The sequence below is a fragment of the Herpailurus yagouaroundi genome, unplaced genomic scaffold (assembly GCF_014898765.1).
Source record: "Herpailurus yagouaroundi ecotype Mexico unplaced genomic scaffold, PumYag 77, whole genome shotgun sequence".
Classification (NCBI taxonomy): domain Eukaryota; kingdom Metazoa; phylum Chordata; class Mammalia; order Carnivora; family Felidae; genus Herpailurus; species Herpailurus yagouaroundi.
Window position 1 is genome coordinate 68,849,495 of NW_024412388.1, and position 20,738 is coordinate 68,870,232.

The 20,738-nt window shown below is 37.9% G+C and overlaps 1 protein-coding gene across 27 annotated transcripts in view; it reads left to right on the forward strand.

Annotated features, from left to right (window-relative positions):
• The window catches only part of ADGRL2 (adhesion G protein-coupled receptor L2), a 631,449-nt gene that overhangs the window by 89,537 nt on the left and 521,174 nt on the right, over positions 1 to 20,738 (forward strand). For all 27 annotated transcript variants that reach the window (XM_040470760.1, XM_040470770.1, XM_040470764.1 and 24 more), the window contains exon 2: positions 11,598 to 11,772. The gene's annotated coding sequence lies outside the window, so the exon portion shown is untranslated. The remainder of the gene's footprint in view (positions 1 to 11,597; positions 11,773 to 20,738) is intronic.

A 20,738-nucleotide genomic window follows, 5' to 3' on the forward strand; every position in this document is an offset into this window, starting at 1 on the left:
GAGATAAAAGAATAAGCAAACCAGAAATAATTCTTGCGCTCATGGGACTCTCAATGGAGTGGAGAAGACATTTATTTGTCAATCATTTTTTTTTTTTAATGTGTGACAAAGTGGTGCCTGGGTGTCTCAGTCAGTTGAGCATCCACTCAGGTCATGATCTCGAGGTGCGTGAGTTTGAGCCCTCCTGTGGGCTCTGCGCTGCCAGCATGCACCCTGCTCAGGATTCTTCCTCCCTCCCTGCCCCTCCCGTGCTCGCACTCTCTCTGTCTCTCTCAAAATAAATAAATAAAAACTTCTTAAAAAATCATAAAAATGTGTGATAAAAATTGTATAAAACTTGTATAAAAATGAAAGGTTCATGCAGTTGAGAGACCCTCTAACCAACAGGTATAATCTACTGAGGAATCTGGGAAGATGTTCTTGATGAGACAACCTTGGTAACAAGCAATTAATTCCAGAATAGCAACAATAAAACAATAAAACAGCTACTGGAATTTGCATGACACTTTTCTTTAAGATAATACCTCCAGTTCCCATATCAAAAGTAGTGTTTTGTCAGAGAATTCAGTAAGCCTATACTCTTAGAAAGGAAAAATAATAGTTACCAGGAAAAGAAAACACATTTACATGCATATTTGCAGTTTATGTGTTTCTATATTTTGGTCATTATCTACCTCTCCTTCGTAAAATGTCAGAGATTGCACACAGAGAAAGTCAGTGTCTTGGTTTTTATCAAAAGATCTGATGGTTATATCTTATTTGTAGTTAAAAGTTCATGGATAGACCTCATGCCCTATTAGCTTGCCCTACAGCACAGGGAAGCTCCTGGCCCCTGGAATCAAAAGTACAGAATACCGACCCCTTCTCCACCACCTACTAGTTTTCAGGCAAATTACATCAGTTTGAGGGACCTCAGCTGTCAGTGCTTTAAAAGGAAAATAATGTGGTTTTTTTTCATCAAAGAGTTTATGTGAGAATTAAATGAGAATACGTTTTAATAAACATTTGGATGGTGGGTTAGTATGCCTCAAACACAGTTCCAAGAACTTTCCCAGTATTTATTCAACTCCTTCTCATAACATACCAATAAGGAAGGTCCTATTAGGACATGTTATCACATTTACCTGTGACCTGGCCACGGTCATACAACTAGCAAAAGGCAAGGCTCACCATCAAACCCAGAACTTACTCCCTTCACCATTCACACAGAGGCTCTGAATACACTAAAACACTGAGTGAAAGCGCTTTATGTGTATTCACATGAAAAATGTGAATTACTGTTCTTTTTTGCTGGCAATCTACATATCCATGTTCTCATGAGTAGTCATTCCAACTTTGCCCAGACTACTCCTATGCTCTAAATGCAGATTTAGACTTCCTCTTCCTTTTCTTTCACTTCCCACCCTTATTCTTCCAACAAAATTATCATTCTCTTTCTCTCTTCTTCCCTCTCATGTGCACTCTCACGAATCCCTTTAATGCACAGATATGTGACCTCTCCTTATTTTTAATCTTATCATAACAGACTAATAAACAAGCCAAGAGGACTATAAAATATTTGCCGACGTGTATAATACCTGAATTGAATGTAAACAAGGCTTATTTAGCAAAGATTCTAAAAGCCCATGATTACATTCTAAGACAACTTTTCAGATGCTCAGTGGTGTTGAGATTTCAAAACCTGCTCTCATTGCTTATTGTCTTCTCGACATAGAAATTCTTAGGTTAGTTTATGCCACGGAGCGCAATTATTTCACTGAAATTTGTGATGGTTCAGTAACAAGCCTACCGGTGTTACGAGTATTTTCTGAGGAATGCCCCGTCAGGGGGAAGCAGGGGAGGCATGCTCAAAATTAGATTTCATTGCCATATTATCACTTATGCAACACCCCAAGAAAATTGGAAGAATGAAGTCTTCTTTCAGTGTTTGCCGATGACTGTGTGTGAACTTAAAGTTGGATGAACTATTCTGGACAGGACAAAACCCAGACTTAAGTCTCCTTCCATGCATTCGGGGAACTATTTGGAATATTGAAATATACTATTTCATACCTTAAACAAAATACATCACATTGTCAAAATAATAATAGAGACTATTTTCCTAAGGCGTTTTGCAACTTTCCAATATGTTAAAAATCAGTTGGGCAATCTCCTCACCTCCCCCAAAAATGTCATTGTGGAATCACGACTATGGCATGTAAGGGGATTGTTCTTATATATAACACTTTTATTTCATTTCCTTTTAAAATCCAATAAAATGTTATCTCCTCATGAAAAGTTATAAAATTTTAGTCCTCTTGAAAAAGATTATAATTAATCTGAGGTTTCAGACACATATTTAATCTATTAGTAGAAAAATGTTCTACCTCTACTGTAATTATGTTGAAAAAGTTTGAGAGGAGCCTTTAAAAAATCTTTACCCATGCATTAAACAATTTTGAATATTGCTCTTTTAGTGAGAACAGACCAAGAGGAAGTACACTCTTAGCTGCAGTATAAAAGATTGAGGCTAGTGAGAGAAATGGCCTCTGGTAGTTTTTACATCACGGAATTTTTTTATCGGTGGAAATCACAGACCTTCTGTGTTAAGGGCTTCACAATAGAATTTTCACCTTTCAAATACAATTTAGCTTTCACACTGTTTTGAGATGAGGCGTGAACTGAGTGACATCTTAGCATCTTTTGATCCCTCACCTTGAAGAACTGCTCGGGACCATAATAGCACCAATCTTGAGTAGAGAAGTGGAACCGACTTTGCTAAAACATCTGAAACACACTCTTCCTAAATAGTAACACCTGGTCATGCAGAAAGTCCCAAGGAGTCTTTGTTCCCAGGAGATTCCTCAACCCAGTTTTCTGCTACTGGAGAGGCTTCAGTAACACGGCTCCGGTCAGAGAAGAGCAGCCATGGGTCCAGTCTCTGGGCTGTTCTTTATTTTTTTATTTTAATTTTTTTTTTAATTTTTTTTTCAACGTTTATTTATTTTTGGGACAGAGAGAGACAGAGCATGAACGGGGGAGGGGCAGAGAGAGAGGGAGACACAGAATCAGAAACAGGCTCCAGGCTCTGAGCCATCAGCCCAGAGCCTGATGCGGGGCTCGAACTCACGGACCGCGAGATCGTGACCTGGCTGAAGTCGGACGCTTAACCGACTGCGCCACCCAGGCGCCCCTGGGCTGTTCTTTAAATAGCACTGCTTCTCTGACTCTCCTCACGCTCAAGTTTTGGCTACAATGCAATTCCAACTATTCCTATTGATATTTTTCTGTTAATTAAAAATAACAAACGGCATTGTTGTCTGAGAGGAGTTATGCTCTCCATGGTAGATGCCACCAGAGCCTGAAAATCACTGACTTTGGGGAAAGCAGAACTCTGTGCCCCAATCAGCAACATCTGCGATATGAAAGGGGACTCCAGAGGTTAAAACCAATTTAAGCTTGTCAGTCTCTAGGCAAATGCTGCAGAATCTTCAGAAACAGCTTGTGACGAGGGCGTGTTGAATGGAAATAAGCTCAATCACCCTTCCGGTTTGGATCATTGAGAACGCTGGGATTTTTTTTAAATTGTATTTATTTATTATTGTTTTGTCGTGTTTGGGGTTTGGTTACATTTGGCTTAAGCTCTTTATTCCTCGTCTGGTGTTACTTGAAGAAATGTGCGTTTCTGTGAGACATAGTTCCCCCCGTTTCCAGAAATCTTCATGGAAGAGAAGTTCATTGCTACCATCTGCACTTGGTTTAGGAGAGCTTTGATTAATAAGGACCACCCTATTGTTCATTTGTTTGACATGTGGAAATATTTGTAATCTGTTCCCGGTGAGAGAGATTTCAGCAAGGACCTGGCTTGACTTTCAAACCCACGTTGCCAATGAAAACCAGCCTCCTGAATCCAGAGGTCAGTGGGGAACAAGCAAAGGTGTTTTATCCTCCCATCACCCCCTCCCGCAAACACCAACACCTGTTAGAAGTGAGGTTGAAACGATCCTGTTGGAACTCTGGGACAGAGACCCAATTCCAACCTGAAAGAGGCTCTGATGTGTGGTGTATAATGAGAGCTGGAGACTGCCCACTGCTACACATCATTATCATTCAGATCATGAAAGAGAATGAAATGGTTCAAGCAGATAACAGCTGTTTTTATTCTGCTTTTCAAAGATTCTCTTAAACAACCTGATTTCATTGCTTTTATTTAAGGGTGAACACCCAATTGTAAACATAGGAGAGATGCATTCTCATGATGTCAGTAATAAAAGCATGTATAAAGCAGCATGTGTATTCTGGAAAGCTAACTAACCATTAAAGCCAAGAAACATAGTCTGGCACAAATCTTATTATGTGTCCAAGAGGACTTGATGGTATGCACATAAGAAAATGTAATGAAACAGCGGGAAGGAGAAAAGAAGAGAGGGGTTAGGAGCCAGAGGGTTGGGGGTGCGCACTTTTGTATCTGTGAGATGTTAGCAAAATTAGAGAAAGGCAAAGCTGCCAAGATCATCTGAGAAAAGGGTTAGCATAGCAAGTAGAAATGCAAGCAATTCAGTTTCTATTTCACTGTATATTGTATTACAGAATCACCTCTTTGCATTTTTTATCTATCAGTTATAGACAATGAGGCAGTTACACAAGCACACACAGGAAAAAGGAAGAGGCCCAGTTTTCCTTTGATCAGGAGCTCAGATCTCATTTGGGGCAACGTACGTCTGTTGTGCTTATAATTGCTCTGATGATTATGATAAGGATTCAGAGTAACTTGCTTGAGGAATTCAGCATCACACATCTTCCATCAGAATTTCATGAAAATAAAAGTGTGTGCAAGGGAATTTTGAAGGGGTAAACCTTATAAAAGGGTTTATGAAAACCTTTCTTTTAGAAACCTTATAAAATTGATATTCGTGATAATTTTTCATTTTTGTAAAAATATAGCAAGAAAATAGGCAATCTCTCCTAGATGCACTGTAGGATGACAATGCTTATTTTTAAATGTTTTCTTCTCATTTCAGTATAATAGGTAGCGTCCTTTGCGAAATGGGTCGTATGTGTTAATTACAGTAGAAATAGATCATCCCTTTACTATACTTGGTAATAAAAATGTGTCTGAGAGAAGCATGTGTATGTATACACACACAAAGTTTACACCTAAGGTTGGTTTATGACCCACATAAATTATAACATTAGACCAAAAGATGAGTTCAACAAGCAGTTTAAAATTGGGAATCTGCTATTCATATGCTTAGACTTGTGCTTTTAAAAAAAAAAAAAGTAGAAAGCATTAAAAGTGTCAGCTCGGTAGATTTGCTGCTAAAAAATTCTTGTTCACCTGTGCATAAAATACAACCGCCCCCAAGGGTGTGCAGTTTTACAAAGGCAAATTAATCTTTTATCTGCCCAATGTTCAAACTACAATATATTTCAAAATTGAACAATATAAACTACTAAATGTGAGTGTTTTAGATAGTTCTGCCAAAGAAAAACCACAATGCATAGTTTGGGATCCTAAATTATAGCTGGATTTTCTGCTCTCAGATGTTGATTAGTTTATGTGGGAAGGGGCCAATGAAATAAAGTAGCAATATCTGGAACCACCGCATGACTTTCTGTTTCTTTGTATCAAATAGGAAATAATGTGGCAAACACTGTTTTGAAAAGGCTTTTCCAGCTCAGTTAGGAACAGTGTTCAGATTTCACTGCAAAATTTTTTCATCAGGGTGAAAAATGCTGATTCCACGGGCTTGTGTTAAAACAGTAGTGCACACATACACACACAGAAGCACAAATACACACAAGTGATCATTCCTAATGACTTAAACTGATATGAAAATATTCTATTTATTATTGACTGTGGCATGTTAGTTTTCCAGGTTGTGAGTTATCTGCGTTCCAAACTCCTTTTCTTTTTCTTTCCTCGGAAGCACCTGGGTAGGGTCATTCTGCTCACTGGTGTATCCACTACCAAAATGCAAGTGCAAATCAAAGGACACTATAAAGAAGACACCCATCACCCTGGAGAGGAACACAAAAAGCATGCAGATTTATATTGATTAGCAGCTCTAGATCTCTGATAAATAAATGGTTTTCAACAATAACACCAAAGTAAGGATTTTGAATCTGCAAATATATCCTGAAACACAGAAGCTGCGTAGGTTAGGCAGCGAGGGAAGGCCAAGGGTAGGGCTCTGGAATTCAGAGGAGTGTTTCTATTTATGGCACGTTAGATAGTCACATGGCTATGAAACATGAATTTGGATGCCAAATGAATAACAAGTTTGAAGGCTGAGTGCCAAGTGACTTTAAACATCCGTGAAGTGAAAATATCCCTGAACCAAGGCATGCTACTGTATCGCAAACAATTACTGTTACTGATGATTTTTCTGCTTTAGATAAAGTGCATCTCTTTTGGTGGGAGCAGGTACTAAAGGCTTTGTGAACTGTAATTAATCAAATCGCAAATGGACCCAACGCCCTCGCCCCCCTCCCCCTCCGCGCGGACACGTGTACACACACACACACACACACACACACACACACACACTTTTTTGGTAAATCCATACAAACAAACTCACAACTTCTTAATATCTCAAAGAAAAAAACTGGTGATTTGTTACCAAGGAAGATACATTTCACCTTCCCACTTCTCCAAGATTCATTGTAACGCAGAATCAGGTGGAGCAGGGAGATACCTTGAAAATCTGCCCCTTTACCCCTGCTTTTGGTATATTAATGACTACAAGATGTTGAATGCTTATTTGAGCAGTTAGAAGAACCGCTTCCCAAAAGGAAAAAGAAGTGGGAACAGACCCAGAGGAGCAATAAGTTAGTGGACAGGTCTCCAGAGCTCTCAACATCAGCACGTTCCAGAGCTTAGTAACAAAGCTGAGACTATTCCATGATCTCTCCATCAACGTCAGCTCTAACATTTTCTTTCATTATGACTTTTAGAACATAACTTCTCTTTCATAAACTTCAAGTATTTTTCTGACATCGTAATTTATTGCACGATGCTAAAAAATTAGCATTCCGCCATTGCCTTTTTTGTCCTGGTCGTGAAACGCTTTAGAGAACTAGAAAGAGGGGGAAATGCGTATGTGAAGCCATGCATTAAATGTAGGTTCCTCTTTAAAGGATGGGGTAGAACAGAAATGTCCTGCTTCCAAAATGCTTATTTTGATTTTGAAGAGCCCTCTTGCCTAGGTGCTGTTCTTTTCTTCGTTTACTTTTCTTTCAATTGTCTCGCTTTTCTCCACACATCCCTGATGCAGATTAGCACAGGCCTCCAAGCCCCAGGCATCAAAGGAATTAGGTCAGACCCAGAAGAAATCAGGTTGCAGGCAAGGAAAAAAAAATTTAATAAAATAGAAGCTATGCCAGCCTGGTACTTCTGTATTCCTTCAGGCAGACTAAGGAGCCCTGGCCTTAGATGTGACAGTATTCAGTAATAGGGATGCGGGGAGAAAAGCAGAAAAGATGTTTGAGAGACCAAAGATTTTAACAGTATTAGCAACATGATGATATGCTGAATTTATTTAAAGCTAGTCTGTCTATGCTGCTTGGGCAGGGTGGGTTCTCAGCCTAAAAACAATATTAGCAACTAAAGATAATTCCAGGGAAAATCTAGTGTGATATCTGCTTGCCTAGCACTTAGATTTTGAAAGAAAAAAAAAAAAAAGCTGCTTTGTACTTGTATTATACCTGAGATTAGTGGTCTCCTAAAGCATATAGTATCTGTCTCCAAGAAAAGTCAGTTTATGTTAGCATGTTTAATGCTTCTTTATACTACCGGGTTTTGGGTTATGCTAAGGACAAAAGAAGAGAGAGAGAGATTTTATTAGATGTCCACGCTCAGTTCATTCTCCAGATGCCCATTTTAGGTGCCATTATTACTGCCTCTGAAGTGATTGGAGGAGTAATTCGAATTCAACCTATCACATTATCCAAGGGCATTCTATGAATAGCTGCAACCCAGAGCAAGTTCTGCCAAGCTGCAAGGCAGCCTATCAAAGTCAGCAATAGCATTCAAGAGTGTTTTCCAGAGTTAGCGAATGCAGATGAGAATATTTATATGTGATCTCTCAAACTATAGAAAGTATTTTGGGAAAGATATTTTTCACAATCCTTAGATTAGCCATTATGTATTTTCTAAGCATTTTAAAGGGGGTTTGGGAACGATGAAAGAAATCTTTGGGTGATGCTAGCCACATTTGCATGTTATGCCATTAAATCCTCCCAGGAGCCCCCTGAGGAAGATCTTAGTGTCTTTAACGTCTCCTCCTATGATAAGAAATTGAGACACAAACATTAAGCAACTTGCCCAAGACCTTAGAAGGTAGCAGGGACAAAATTTGAACTCAGGGCATCTGAATGAAGCTCTACTGGTGTCTCCACCTTGCTGCAAGCAGTTTTAAGTTTTAAAAAAGGCAAGATCTCTCTGGGTTTCTGAATGTAGTAAATCTCAGCTTGGAGAGCTTGTGAGAGCTCTCAGATGTACGTTAAACAGATTTTTTAAAAAACGGTTATTACCAGTACTCTTATTATCAGTAAGATAATTTTAAGAAAGGAAAAATATTATCCTAACTAGCATATCCTGAGATATTATTTAAAGACAGATATATGGGGCGCCTGGGTGGCTCAGTCGGTTAAGCGGCCGACTTCAGCTCAGGTCACCATCTCGCGGTCGGTGAGTTCGAGCCCCGCGTCAGGCTCTGGGCTGACAGCTCAGAGCCTGGAGCCTGCTTCAGATTCTGTGTCTCCCTCTCTCTCTGCCCCTCCCCCGTTCATGCTCTGTCTCTCTCTGTCTCAAAAATAAATAAAACGTTAAAAAAAATAAAAAAAATAAAGACAGATATATGTGTTTTTCTTGCATAAAATAATATAATACTCACTATAAGGGATATCGTATTATTCCCAATTTGAAGAAAAAGAAATTGAGTCAGAGAGATGTTGAGCAATTTCCCCCAGGTTATCAGCTAGAAAGGAGAAGTGCCAGGATTTAGGCCAGGGAAGCCTGGTTCTAGAGACAGTATATTTAACCTCCAGCTCCCCAGGTCATTGTTAACTGATTCATTATATTACATCGTATGTAAAGGAGTGGAGTTTTGTTAAATGATTATGTTGTGAATATAAATGAATACCAATTATTAAGGACATGTTTTACATATGCACGGCTTTTGTCTAGATCTACCTTTTCTCTTCATTATCTACCTAATTCTTCTTACTTATCTTTTAAAATCCAGCTTTAACATTAGCCTTCTGGGATTCATCAGTGTGTTTACAAGTCCTTCTGTCCTCACAGGAGGGCTGTAATGGCATCTTTTACATCGTGCAGTATTGCTGTACTTAACTTTTTCTCCAGCTGGACTCTAAGCCTCTTGAGGGAAGAAGGAACTCCATCTTGTATGACTTTATATCACTAGTAATAGTGCTTGTCATGTGGCAGGTGCCCCAAATAACTTGGGTTGATGAATGAATAAAAAATAAAATGATGTGTAAATACTTTGTTGGAATAGATGATTGGAGGCAAGATGGATGATGGATGGAGATATAAAAGAATAACTGCCATATACATACAGGAAATACATGCGTCAGTCCAATGTATGTGCCAACTTTATGTTTTTTTAATTTTCATTTACTTTTGAGAGAGAGAGAGAGAGATAGACAGAGTGTGAGTGGGGGAGGGGCAGAGAGAGAGGGAGACACAGAATCTGAAGCAGGCTCCAGGCTCTGAGCTGTCAGCACAGAGCCTGATACGGGGCTCGAACTCACAAGCTGCGAGATCATGACCTGAGGTGGAGTCGGATGCTTAACCGACTGAGCCACCCAGGAACCCCCCAACTTTAGATGAACAGAAATTCTTGGACATATTTCTTTAAAAAGAAACAATATTTAATGGACTCATTTTCCTACCTTATCTTTAAATACCATTCTTTCTTCCATTGCTGCCTTTCAATAGCCATTAATTATGATTCATCAAATTAGTGGTAAATTTGCTCTTGGAAAATTTCTCTACTTGTTTGCAATATGTGTATCTAAGCTTTTAAGCTTGATCTCATTCCTCTTAAGTCAGACATCCTAGATGCCTTTGGATGGAGATACTGCATCATATTCTCTGGCTCCCTAGCTGAAGCCCTCCATTTCTTTCCATCATTTGCCTGGCAGGTGCTACTTGGAGATTTGGCCTCTGTTACACCCTCCTAGATGTTAGCAATGAAAATAGCAAGAAATCCTAAACCTACTGCCAAGTGTGAATCTTCTACTTCAGAACAGATTTTTCATCCTGGTCCTAACAAGGAATAAACCACATAATATTTCCAATATTTTAATATGATGCCATTCCAAATGGCAGATTATATTTACCTACGTGTCAGAGCAAGAATAAAAAGAATGTTTTCTTCATTAATAACCATACATTGTAAGAAAACATTAATTTCACCTAAAAAAAACCCACAGAAATTTCAGGTTACCATCATGGGTGCCTCTATGATACCATTTATGAATATAATACTCTGTTAAGAATGCAATTACCAGAGAAACATTTCTCCATGAAGGATTTGGGGTTGTTTATAACCAGAGAAATATTATCCACTGCTTTGAGAGTTGCTTTGGACAATTACTAGTCAAAGCTTAAAGATATAAAGGCATGTAAAGATTGGCCTTTTACTTGAAGTCAATAGTTCACTGATTTTTGTCAAGAAAAAGAGTTCACTGGATTTCCTTTTACACTATCAAACAGCTTCTCATTTTTGATCTAATAGACTAATTATTTTCCACAGTGGTATAATTTATCCCTTAAATTATTTCTTCAGATATTGATAGAGAGCCCACCCTTTGTCAGGCACTACAGTGTAATGTATTTTCTGACTAGTGGTTAAATATCTTGTTTCTCTCTCACTGTGTTTTTGCCCTCAATGGCCTAGCGTTTATGACTACACAAACCAGCCGGTCAAAATCTACAAACGAAATAACACGGGGGGGCAAAATATACATGTGTGCCAGTTTATTTTAATTAATAGTAATAGCAGCCTCCCGGCTTACATAATGTTAAACTCTTAGAGATTTAAGCCAGCTAAAGAATAGATAAATTCAAATTGTTGTCGGTTGCTACTGAAAGGCAAAAAGGGAAACTGGAATCTTGCCATTTTCTGGTTATGTAAATTAGAAAGTATGCAAAATCTCCATTCAATTCTTGTTTTAGCCAAATACTTGTGTGTAAAATTGAGGCACTACCACAGTATGGGAGTTGTGTGTGTGTGTATTATATATATATATATATTTTTTTTTTTTTAATTTTTTAACTATGATACTGTATTCATAGAAGTATACCTAAACCTATACGGGATGCAAACGACAAGGAAACTGAGCCACTAAGTATAAGAAGTTTGTCCAAGTGGCCTGAAAAACCAATGGATTCATATACAAAAGTCATTGCAATTTTTAAAGTTCACCAACATAATCTCTTAAACCAAATTAAAAATTACAAGTTGGAAAATATTTGTGGGTTATCGAAACATTCTTTATGTCTGGCCTGCTCTGTGCTGACTCATAGTCTTGCAAGTCTCATGGGATGCTTCTTTAACACATTTCACCTTTCTTTCTTCGGTTTGTAGGGTAGAAAGAGTCCCTTTAACTCCTGAAGACAGTAAATCACAGTTTGTGTGGTGGTTCTCAGAAGACACTTAAAGAACTGAATTGGATGCTCTCCATAGCACCCTTGCCAAAAGAGTTCGGAAATGACTTCCAGCTTCCCACAGTAATAAAATGGCACTGTTTGGCATCTTTAAGGTAATAAAAGTGAATTTTTTCCATTCTAGTAAATGAGAAGAGAGGCCTGGTTGTTTTAAAAACTGATTAAAATTCATGTGTTTTCCTCAAATTATAGAGCATGATATGAGCACACTTACACGTGAACTTCAGACCACCTCAGAGCATTATTATATCCAGCTCTCTGAGGGAAACAGGATGTGCTAGTGGGTCAGTGGAAGGGAGCCTGGGAAGGACCCATCAGGTGCTGTGAATACTGAGGCCATCATTCAATAGGTGGCACTCTTCCCTCTGAGTCAGTGGTGAATGAATTCGAAGCGTGCTCTTTGGAGGATGTTATTTTGCTTGAAGGAAACATTGTGGAAGTTCGTAAGTGTTTCTGGCACTGTTAAACAGCTGCTGAGTCTAATCGCAGACTCTGGCTGTATTTTGGTGATGGGAAAAGCTCTAGAAAACAGGTTTCGTGTCTTTAAGAAAGCGGCTTATGCAAGGCATTATCGTCATTTGTATACAAGACGTTTTGAAATTCAGTTTCACTCTCTTCACCTTTCAAAGGAAAATCTTTTGTCATTCCTATTTGACTCATAGGGTCTAGGAGGAAGTTTGATCATCTTCCATTTCCCATCTGGTTATTCATAAGGCACCTGCACGTCTGTGATTTCTCCTAGACTACACAATGTTACCGACTGACAACAAACATTTTATAAAGGAAGGCCACCTTTCAGAAAAGGCACCTGAACATTAGAAGCTTGTCAGCCAAAGGCACGGGATATAGCTTTCTATCCTTCTTCCTTATTTCAACTGTACCAGAAGCCGAAATTATAATTGCGCTAGCCAGAAAAGAGAAGATTGATACTTTTTACATGTAGTCCAACCCACATTTGTCTTTGTTTAATATGCTGCAATTAGAAGGCTATTACAAACAAATTAGTAGTATCACGGAAGAAATTTTAATGACTTACTGATTTCAATTATTGCCAAATACCTTCATCTAACCATCCCATTCTTAATTGAGAGACGCCAGTGTGTGTATTTATACAATCTCTTTGTTAAAATTATGCAATAGTGGCCTCAGTAGTTAGGGGCTAGTCCATTAATCAGGTAGACAAAACTCTTACAGAGGTTAAACAGATTATTACAAAAGTAGCAGGATATAGACACACCCAGTTTAACAATAGTGGGGAAGGAGGTGTCCCCAACAAAGATATGATAAGAGGAAGGGGAAACATCACTGCAACTCTTAACGATGGTCTGTAAACACTTGAGTTCATGTTTATTAAGCCCGTGACAGCTCACTTCAACAAAGACAGAATTAGATGTACATGCTAATGCCTTTTGCTCACAAATACTCCCAGTGAGTCTGACCCAAATCAGAGCATCCGACTTCAGTGGGTAGCCATCTGTGATGAAAAGGGGAATGTTTCCTTCTGGACGAGCCCTGAAATACCAGTGGAGACAGTGTTCCTGCAGCTAGTCCTTGATTTTCACCTTCAAGTACATATTTACCTACTAAATGATGTGGTCTCCAAACAGACTCATCAAAGAGGTTTAAGAAAGAAAAGTGTAGTCCCTGATACACGGCTAATCATCCACAAAATATGACCCAACATGTTTATAGACCTATACTTGCCCTTATTCCTTTGTAATGTGATTTAGCCATTCCTCTCAATATTCGAGCAATGTGCTTTTCATGGCCATGGAACATATTTAACTATGAACAGAGAAGTCAATCAGTAAGTATTTACTGAATGAATAGGTAAATGAATAAACACATTAAACTGAATTTCTCATTTTTCTCATTGCTAAAATGGAGGTAATGTTACTTTTAGTAATTATGTAAGGGCAAGAACATTCATGTTCTTGATTTTTTCAAGTGTAATAAATTTATCCCTAAATACAGAAACTGCACTGTGCTACCCTAAACAACCTTCCTGCTTAAAAGTATTAAAAGTTAAAAAAATAGCAAATTCAACATCTCTTACATTAGCAGAAACTTTCTAAAGAGTTTATAATTACACTTGAGTTTGTCCCCTTTTCTCTCCCTTGTTACCTTTTCTAGAACTTAAATTACTTATCTTCTACATTCCAAATATTATTATATATTTGTGGTAGATAAAACAATCACTTTCTTTCAAACATTTCTAGTTGTGATTTTTAAATCTAACGTGTCTAATTTGTATCCACTGTATAAAATTCCATTTATCCATTCATTTCACATATGTCAGTTGAGTGTCTACCATATGTAAGATAACCTACCAAAATTCAAGGATGCAACAGAAAATATTCAACTTCTCTTTATTCCTTGTGTTTCAGATGTCACCTAATGCCACTGGTTTACTTTGATTTGGCCAGGGATCTTAAGTGATCATACAGGCTAAAGCTGGGCCTTTACGAGAGTGGTTCTGAAAGTTGTCCATACTTAGGAAGCATCTGTGACTATGTATGTAGTAAAACAGGTTCTGAATTTCATTCCCCTGGAATCAGGCTCAGTAGATTTGGCACAGAGCCCAGAAATCTGTGGCATTTCTAACAAGCTTCTCAGGTAATTCTCAGGCAAGTGGTCTTCAGAACATGCATTGAGAATCACTGTTTTACAAATTAAAGAGTTTTTTTTTTCTTTTCATGCCATGCTTCATTCTAGGTACAACACACATCTTCTTTTCCTTCCTCATTATATGCTTCCTATAAAACATGATTTAAATGTTCCTGAATTGTGCTTTATAATTACAGAAAAATCTGTTGTGACCCACAAGGACTACCACAGTATTTTTCATCCTGCTAAAATGGATAGGGGTTAATGAGGAGTATTAAATGCGATTTTTCTTAAAAAGTCACATTTTGATATGAAAACACTTTAACTACCATGGTTCAACTCTAAGTTAGTAATTAGTTATGATGAAAATTATGGATTTTTAATCATTTACTTTGACTATCATTTTACAAGATAATTTTCACAAGTTTCCACAGATGCTTTTCTTTTATGCTTTCTTTTGTAATTTTCCCTTAAAATATTCCATTGGGTCCTAATATGAATTTTTCCTCAGTCCCTTGGAAGCAAGTGAGAGAAGTAAGATCTATTCTGCTTCCTACGTCAATAATACCTTACCTCAAACTCTTTGAATGGATTATTTATCTCCATAAGCCCTTCCGTAATATGGCAATGTCATAGGTTGTGAACACAATGACATTATTTAAGGTCAGAATAGATAGAAAAATCTGTGACTAGCCTCTACTTCTTGTATTAGGGTCTACCATTCTCCCTTAGAAATGTTGGCTTCTTATTTCATAATTTGATTTCCAGACATGGTTTTCTTGCTACTAAGGTTGATAGGTCATTTCTTTAAGAAAGTTGGATATATTTCTAACCTTTTCTAATTTGAATATTGCCATTGCGTGATCTGGCGACATTTTTAGTTTTTTCATTTAAATTTAATTAACTTACAGTGTTGTATTAATTTCACGTGTACAATAGTGATTCACTAATTCTGTACATCACTCAGGGCTCATCAGGACAAGTGCACTCCTTAATCCCCATCGCTTATTTCACTCATCCCCCCCCCCACACCTCACCTCCAGTAACTATCAGTTTGTTCCCTACAGTTCAGAGTCTGTTCTTTTGTTTGTCTTCCTTGTGACTTTCTTTTTAGATAAATCAATAATCCCCAAGCTGCCTTAGGAGATTTCAGTTGCTATTAGCCCTAAAGACAACCTCCAGTCAAATGTGGCACCATTGACACACTTGCTTTGCATAACAGTACCATATTTACTTTTATTTTTCCTTTCCTTTAAAAAAAAATCTTTTTTAGGAGGCTCACTTGGAAACAGGTCATAGACCATTTTCAAATGTTCAGTTTCTTTAAATGCTCTAAGCACATTCAGTTGAATAATCCAGCTCACTAAAGACCGAAATCTATTCTAGCTATTTGTGAAAACATAGTGCCCAACACCTACCTGTCCAACAAAGACGTTAGGGCTAATCAAAATAAAATGAACCATAATAGCTCCCCCTCCAAAATGAAATAAAAAATGGATTTTTTATTTTGAAAATTTAAAAGACTAAATAAATTTGAAACGCTGCTTTAAAATGTATATTTCCACATGATAATATGCCCTTGGGCCTGGAAACAATTATAATAAAATTTTGTGGGGAAAACCCCCCACTGTTTTTGTGGTGGCATTTCTGCCATGGTTCCAATTAGAATTCCTATAAATCTTGGAATTGAGCAAATAGGGAAATAAAAATCTCATAAAATACCTGTCTGTATTCAAGCTGAAAAAAATGAATTTGGATAGGATTCCAAATCAAACTTTCTAACTTGTTGAAGTTGATGTTATACCTGTTTTTCAATCTGTGGCAATCTGTGGCAACTTACCTAAACAGTTCCAAGTTAAAATAGAATGTAGACTTTGATCTTTCCTTTTTAAATGAAATCATGATAATTTTGGCTCAATTACCTACACTAATGTAACCATTTCCCCACATGGGGTTCTGTTAGAAGCTACAAATAAAAAACAATTGAAAGGTTTTCTCCACAAATAATAGCAAGGCTGAGAATCCAGGAATCCAATGCGCTGTGGACCAGTGACAGACCACGCAATGGAAGTCAGCCTCAAAATGGACAAAGGAGGGGCACCTGGGTGGCTCAGTCAGTTAAGTGTCTGACTCTTGGTTTCAGCTCAGGTCAGGATCTGATGGTTTTGAGTTCAAGCCCCACACCAGGCTCTGTGCACGGAGGCTGCTTGGGATTCTGTCTCTTTCTTTGCCCCTCCCCCACTCACTCTGTCTCTCTCCCAAAATAAACAAATAAACTTAAAAAAAATGGACAAAGGAACTTTTTATCAACAACTTTACAGCGATAAAATGTAAAGTAGAACACATTTACACTTTTGACTGTTTCCTTTTCAGCAACCTCGTACAGAAAGTTTTCTTTATCTTTTTAAATGTCATAACTGCATAATTGTAAATGCTATGCAAATTATCTATTACTAGCTGAACGAAAATTCCAAAATACTAAGCATCATCAAACTTTAGAAAATACATAAATATCTGTAGGACAGTATTTTCAAATGACGCATAGAGGTAAATACAAATGCCTTTTGAATCATGGGCAACGCTTTAAAAAAATCTTAAAGTAGGAAAATCCCTTGAGGAGAGGCCTGACTCCCTTTATGAATGAAAAATGTTGCCATGAGGTAGAGGAGATCCATCCGGTGGTTTTAGTTCATCTTACCCCATCGGAGAGGACACCACTAAAGTATGTTTCTCACAATGAAAATATCTCATGGTAAAGGTTGACCTACCTTCACTGTCTTTTAGAAATGTGTTATTGGAGGGGCGCCTGGGTGGCGCAGTGGGTTAAGCGTCCGACTTCAGCCAGGTCAAGATCTCACGGTCCGTGAGTTCGAGCCCTGCGTCAGGCTCTGGGCTGATGGCTCGGAGCCTGGAGCCTGTTTCCGATTCTGTGTCTCCCTCTCTCTCTGCCCCTCCCCTGTTTATGCTCTGTCTCTCTCTGTCCCAAAAATAAATAAACGTTGAAAAAAAAAATTAAAAAAAAAAAAAGAAATGTGTTATTGGAAAAGGATAAGTATTCTAGGTCTACCATAAGCAGTCAAGAAATTAGATATAGTCATGAGTAGGCGACAGCTTTTGTCTGGTAGGCTTGTAATTGTAACGAAAGCTCAGAGTTTTTTCTTTTCTTGTAAATCCTAATTTACAGATGCAGAATTATATAAAAACAAGCAAAGAAAAACAGAAAGGCAAAAAAAAAAAAAAAAAAGAGGGGGGGAACAAACTAGCCTATAATCTGCTTCTTATAATCACTTACCAATAATGCCAAAGTGAAAACAGATTATTAAATTAGATAATGCTTTGGATAGGAAAAATGTATTTAAAGCACTCTATTTGAAAACATTAGTACCATAATTCTCATCAACATATTGAGTATTATCCTTCCTCCAGAAGACTTCAATATCATTAGATGTCTATCTCTTACACTTTAGTGTTTATGAAGGCTTTTTTTGTTTGTTTGTATTTATCTATCTGTCATCTATCAACAATCCACCCGCCTTAGTGGAGGCCAGATGGGTCCAGTAGCTAAAACTACAGAAGAAGCTCTCCTAGGTTGTTGCTGGGAAGTTCAATATTATTGCATCCCTAATAGCAGCTGCTTCTGTTTGAACTCAGGGTTATGGAAGATGAACTACATATCTCAATGTCTATAACTCTATATTTATCTAGATACCTTCTAAAATCAGAGGAAGGAAGTCTTTTCAAATACCTTACCAAAAAGTTCCCACACTGATAAAAGCAAATCAAAATTATAAGAAAATTGAGTTTATCTTCCAGGTTTGAAACAGGTGACACCCTCCTCCCTTTTGACTGATTTCAGCTCAGCATGATTTTCCATGTGTTTTCTGAGTTTTCTCAGTGTTCTTTTGATCATGAAATAAAGTGCATTGTTTTGTCCTCCAACGTTGCAGCGATGTGAACACAAGGAGTTTTCATTTGAGAATCTTTATCCGGCATAATTATACTTTCTGTCCAGGACTCCACTGACAGGAAGTAAACTATTATTCTCCTTCAGTTGTCGTGCTTAGTGGAGGCCAGATGGGTCCAGTAGCTAAAACTACAGAAGAAGCTCTCCTAGGTTGTTGTTGGGAAGTTCAATATTATTGCATCCCTAATAGCAGCTGCTTCTGTTTGAACTCAGGGTTATGGAAGATGAACTACATTAAATGGTAAATCATTAAATATCAGCTGAGTAAAAGCACTGTGGTGCGGTCCCTGCTTCAATCACCAGCCTCTGCCTTCTTACGTGAAAAGTCGCTCTTCACAATCACACAGTGGAACACTGACAGAAGGCCAAGGCTGAAACCACACAAAAAAACGCAAATGGCATCTTTTGGGTTTTCAGTTGGCGAGGAAATGATCATGAGCAAATATTCAGCCATGGAGCTGAAGCACAACATTGCATTTCACACAGCTATAAAATATTTAGGAATGCATAATCCCTTTAGAGCCTCATTTTCTTCTCCTCTTATGTGTTTATTCTCCAGGAAAAGAAAAACAACTGTTTAAATTATGTCCACCTAATACCTTAGATTTACTGCAAAGCCTACAATTTGCTGGTTTCCTTTTACTATTGATCCTCTTTTTACTTATGGGGATGTGAACATCACAACCAGAGATACTCATTCGAAACTAACACTGTACAATAATGGATGCCATAAAGTAAGGTTTCGGGACTGTTAAAAAATTAGACCCTTCTCACCCACCTGAATTCGGCGGCAGAATAATCTCCAATGGCAATTATAGCTGTAACATCCCAATCCCTGCATGGCTCAGCTTCCTAGCAGGACACTCACTACTACAAGCCGTGTCACAAGACAATGGTCTTTCTTTATCTTTATGCTGCATGTGCTTTCATGGCACTTTGCTCCACCATGGGTTTGTCTTCTCCGCATAAATGTTGGGGCTATCACTCCAGTGTCAGACCAGATGCCAGTGTCGTGGCAAGACACTGGAGGTAACCACAGAGCATCCTCAGCTACATATTCTTCTCACCTCCCCTGAATATACAGTCTGCCAATCAGTTTTACGATATGCTTATTTGGCAAAAGTATCCTGTCCTGTCGTTGCCACACTCATCTCTGCTGGAAACATATTACTTTCTACAGAAGGTAGAAAGAGGGTCTCTAAAATGCCCTTAGTAGTTACACGTACAGACTCATTTCACCCAACAGATGAAAGGAAGAATTTTCTTTTCATTTCGATAAAAAGATGTCATAAAATTATTTTTATACCAGTTATAAAACAAATGAAATGTTGAGGAAAAAATTGTTCACTAACACCCTACTTATTTTTAAAATACCTGAAACTTTAAAAGGATACACATTTTTATATCCATCAAACTTCTTTTTTTTTTGTAGGAACTGTATTATTTTATACATTAGAAAGGTGTATTTCATCATAAAAAATCGATCTTTTCATTGCTGTATTAATGAGCACCTACCTCTGGTAAAAATATCATGGAATACCTTATATGCACAATGTCACATTTTGTTTAGGAAAGAAACAATCATACTCTTGTAACAAATTATAAGGCCTGGAAGGTCATCTTATTGTGTGACCTTAGGAAAATATTTATCAGCTGTTTGTCACCATTTTCTTGTTAGAATAGCGGCAATAATAATGCCAACCTCACGCATGTGTGAAAATAAAATAATGGAATAAGTGCTTGTCATAATACCTGGCACATATTAAACTCTTAGAATAAGTGAAATGTGTTTTTTGTTCCAAAGCATATGTAATGTGTCTCAAAACTTTACTAGGTAGTTTACCACGTTTCCTACAGTTTCTGCCCGTTCCCTACTCTGCTGTGCATTTACTAAAAAGACTCCTTTTTATAGCTTCTCATGCCACATGTTTTATCCACTGGAAATCTTTCAGAGACCAACCGGTGAGACCAACTTGCAAATATATTAACGGAAAACACACATGGCATGTGGCTGGCTACCTCTTCTGGGACATAAATAGACAAACAGAAAATGTCACTAATGTCACAGTGTCATGTTTTCGAAGAAATAGAAATCTTCATGAACTGCTAGACATGATTTTGCTAACACGAAAAAGAAAAGACAACAATTTTGACAAAATTAAACTTAAGCCTATGGGACCTGGTTATCCTCATGTTAGCCGCCTTTAAGATGCTATTGGCCTACACCCATATTCAGGTCAAACTCAAGATAACCGACTATTATTTAGCAGCATTGGAGAGGGATTGAGGGGGAGGCAGGCATGTCCAGGACATCATCTAGAGGACAGAAGCAGGACATATACTTATTATTCAATACTGTCTTGTCATTGTGTTAAGATATATCCATCCAGACAACCCAGAATGTTCACGGGGCAGAAATGAGGCCCTGGAACCCGTAAGGGTTTGTGTACCTGAGAGCAAGGCACATGAGTGAGTCACAATTTATAATGG